The sequence below is a fragment of the Myotis myotis genome, unplaced genomic scaffold, assembly GCF_014108235.1.
Source record: "Myotis myotis isolate mMyoMyo1 unplaced genomic scaffold, mMyoMyo1.p scaffold_m19_p_5, whole genome shotgun sequence".
NCBI lineage: Eukaryota > Metazoa > Chordata > Mammalia > Chiroptera > Vespertilionidae > Myotis > Myotis myotis.
In genome coordinates this window covers 62450517-62454829 of record NW_023416357.1, presented here as the reverse complement: position 1 = coordinate 62454829, position 4313 = coordinate 62450517, and the positions used below count along the sequence as shown (strand labels likewise).

The 4313-nt window shown below is 44.1% G+C and overlaps 1 pseudogene; it reads right to left on the bottom strand.

Annotated features, from left to right (window-relative positions):
• Positions 1–1977: 1977 nt before the first annotated feature.
• Positions 1978–3712, bottom strand: LOC118656511 (annotated as a pseudogene).
• Between the last annotated feature and the right edge of the window lie 601 nt (positions 3713–4313).

Here is a 4313-nt window from a genome sequence, read left to right as displayed (position 1 = left end):
AGCCTTTCATAATGGGTCAGCTATAAACAACTTTTATTGTGTTATCAGGGCTTCCAAACTAAATTCTATAGCTGAGTGATAGGGCTGGTCTTATGGCAGGTTAGGGTAAAAGGAACAAGCAGTCCAGGATTTCTCCTTGGGATTGATTTTTAAGTCAGTTTGTTATGACAGGGCTGATAATGTGCTAGGAGCATATTGGGAGTTCTGTGGTCCTCACCTTCAATCCTTCTAGGGCACTGTCAACTATAAATATCTGCAAAAATATAGCTGTAATTATTTATAAAAGAAGTGGACTTGGAGTTCAAAGGTGTAAAAGCAATCCTTGCTCTGCATTTACTAACTGCTTGATCTTTAGAAAGTAACACAATTATTCTGGGTCTCAGTTTCCTCATCTATAAAACAAATTAGATTGAATTAAAACATTTCTAAGGCCCCCTTTGGTGGTAAGGACTTGCAATACCACACATAGCTTGCTTAGAGTTATACATTTTCTTCATGCACATATTTCAGCTGAGGTGCTATTTCTACTTTGTCTTTTTTACCTAGGTCTTTTTAAAAATATATTTTTATTAATTTCAGGGAGGAAGGAAGAGGGAGAGACAGAAACCTCAATGATGAGAGAGAATCATTATTGATTGATTGGCTGTCTCCTGCAACCACCCCCTTCCCCACCCCCCCGGGGATTGAGCCGGCAGCCCCAGCATGTACCCTGACTGGTTACCGTGACCCCCTTGTTCATAGGTCAAACCTCAACCATTGAGCCACACCAGCCAGGCTGTACTTGGTTTTGATAAATGTTCCCTACATCAAAATATCCCCAGCATCAAACAAATTATTTTCAGTCTACTATGTAGTGATTTTCTAATTCTATAAGGAAAAAAAAAAACAAATAAAAACCTGAATTTGCATATCCTATCTCTAAAACTTGTTAAGTCATATCTTACTCTTTCAATACTCCTTAGGGAAAATTAATTTTTAACTCTTCTGAGAGAACATTTCATCTTTGGTAATTCCTACATATTTTCAGAAAGTTTTAAAGTACTTAAGTGGTGAGTGAATTTAAGCTATTACTAAACTTTTAAAAGTTTGTGTGTGTGTGTGTTTAAACATGATCTCCTTTTGGTTAAAGTGAAGAATGAGGAATAAAGTACTCTGGATAAGAATTCACGTGGTGTCACTTATTTAGACAGTTACAACACTGAGTGTGTTACTCAAAGTTCATCTTTGCTTAATGCTGCTCCTTTCTAATCCATGGATAAGTATTTCCAAGATTAATTGTCCAGATCTTTTATTTTTTTTTTTAGTAGGAACAAGGTAGTTTATTTTTAGGAACAGAGAAAAGACAGGACAGACATACCCCTTATCATTTGAGAAAGAGCCATAGTCAACACATCAGAAAACAGATGAATTCTTTCTTTTCATGCTATTAACTTTTTATTCTAAATTGGCTTATCCTCTTTACCCTTTCATTTTAACATTTGCATTAACAACATAATGAAGCCATGTTAGTATACATTTAAAACATTCCCAGAAAGTCGTGATTCCTCTCCTATCACACAAATACTCATCAGCTGATTCTACAGTGATGTCTCTTGTTTCAGAGAGCGTTACTAACGCTTAAAGTGGTAATAAAAATGGGTGGCATTTAAATCTTATTGTTATCAGGCCAAGACACTGAAGGAGGACAGACGCTGGGACCCTGGAAGAGAAGGCATCTCTGTGTGCTGAAGAACTACTCTGTTTGCACCAATCAGAAATAGAGGTGTACAAAAGCAGGATAGGCTTCTCCTGGTAGCTTGTAGAAGAGCATCTGCCTTCCAGTATGAGCGAGAGGCAGTTCAAATAGTCTAGGACCTGACAACTCCTACGTTTTCATGGCTTTTGTTCATATTGCTTTATGAAGGCCAGCTCACTATAGGAACAGTCCAGCACCACTATATTCTCTAACCAGTCCCCTTTGACCTGTTCCCTCTAAACTCACACCGTGGCCAGCTCACTCAGGACCTCCTGATAGCGCAGGTTCTCTCTCTGGCCAAAGACCCCAGTCCCATAGGGGGCTGTCTCATAGGCATCCAGCTATGAGATTGATACCCATCCAGGTATCATGAGTGCCTGTGCACACCCTAGAAAGGCGTACTAGGGTTTTGAAGATATAACAGGTAGGAGCAAAAACCCTTGTCCATTCAGGAACGGGAATGCCGGCCTTCAGCATGAAATGGGATTTCAGAGGCACGCATGGCATCCAGAGCTTTCATCCTGTATAAATACAGTGGGGCCTTGACTTACGAGTTTAATTCGTTCCGAGACCGAGCTCGTTAAGGAGCTGGTTAACTCAAATTACTCTGTCAACTCAATGCAAAAAATCGGCCGAGAGACAGCTGGTATCTCAAAAAACTCGTTAGTCGGGACACTCGTAAGTCAAGGCCCCACTGTAGTTGTAACAACTCTGATTTCCCTGGGTGTCCAGCTGCAGAAGTCTTGCATCATCATCTGCAAGGCGCAGGGTTCATACTTGATATCCTGAACCCTGGATAGTTGAATATCAACCTCCTCTTTTAAGTCCTTGGGGGCATTGTGTCCCACAGGGACGTGAGGTCCCCTTCGGGATTTCATCGCAAAGCTCATGATTTGCCTCCACAAAAATAAATAGCAGCACAAACACCAGGCTCCCGCAGGCTATCACCAGCACATTCACCCCCGACAGCCAGTTATGCCGGACGCCACGGCCTCCCCACCCCGCGCAGAACTTCCGTTTACCCCGCTGCCCTGCCCCTTCAGCCCGGGCCCCTCCAAGGCAAGGTCGCCTGGGTTCTCGGATGCCTCCAGGCCGTCCCCTTAAGGGGAAAGATCAAGGCTGACCCGACCAGAAAACATAGCAGATCACTTGTCCAGAATCTTTTAAATGCTAGGGATAGAAGCACAATCCAAGCGACTTAAATTGTGTTAGTTACCTATTGCGATGTAATAGATTGCCCCCCAAACATACCTTCTTAAAAGAACACCCATATGTTCTGTGGGCCGGGACATGGGCACAGCTCACCTGGGTCCTCTGCCTCCTGGTCTCTCCCCGGGCTGCGATGAAGGCGCCAGCACGGCCTCCCATGACCCTTCCAGAGGTGAAGGGATTGGTGTGGGGGATAGGAAGTAAGTCTGGGTACAGCTAGAGGGTCAGGAAGAGGATAGACTGGGATGAACGAAGCATCAGGACCAGCAAAGATGACAAAAGCAGGCAGGCCGGGGACGCTGCTGTGGACACGACTCCCCCAAAGCCCGATTTCACGTGATCTCGGGAGTCTGGCGAGTCCTGCGATGAGAAACACCTGGGCACCCTGGTTGACAGGTGCATCGTATCCTGGACTAGTCAGTACATGATCCGGCTTACACCACCGTCCTAACAAATTTCCGTCCCCATGGAGTGCCCGCCCCAGTCAGTCTCCTGGTCCCTGCCAGGTGGAGGGAACTAGGTTCGACTATCTGCTGTGGAAGAGCAGGGACTCCAGACGGACGCAGCATTCCAATGGCAGCAGTCAGCTCCTGGGGCCGAACACTTCCACTCCTCCCTTGCTGTTGCCCAGAGATTGCTTCGTTATTCAATACTTGACCTCACCCACCCGACAGCTTGCTGCTTCAAGGTGCAAGCCCACATGGCAATAGAGGAGTATGCCATTAAGACAGAGGTCTTTTGTAAACTAATCGTGGAATTGACACCCATCACCTGTGCTTTATGCAATTCATTAGAAGCAAGCCCTTAGCCCACATTCAAGGGGAAGGGATAACACAAAAGCATGGATACTAGAAAGCTGTATTATTGCTCACTTCCTAAAACTGGATTCTTGAGGGCCATTTTTGAAGTCTGCCACAAAGATTCACTCATATACTTGAAAAAGTGAGGGGTATCTTGTCTTCAGACAGAATTGGATCCTGCAACTTAACAGATACCAGCAGCATGGACTCAGAGTAGTAGATGGATGCTGCCTCAAAGAACAATAGGATGATGGTTTATGCAAAGGATTCTGGGCATAAACAAAACAACAAATGAGTCAGACTGTTCTAACTTAACAGAGCAGATCTATGGCATTTGAGCTTTTGCTGCTTAATGATAGTTCACGGATTCTGAACATGCCATCATGGCCACACAGGGACAAATCAGACATCTTATTACAGAATTCCTACTATGTGTTAGGCTGTGCTAGGTGCTTTACATATATGATCTCATAAAACACTTGCAGCAACCCTATAAAGTCAGCATTGTTTCATTTTTTATACAGAAGGAACCATCTTCTGACACTTAATTTTGAATCAAAGCCATATTG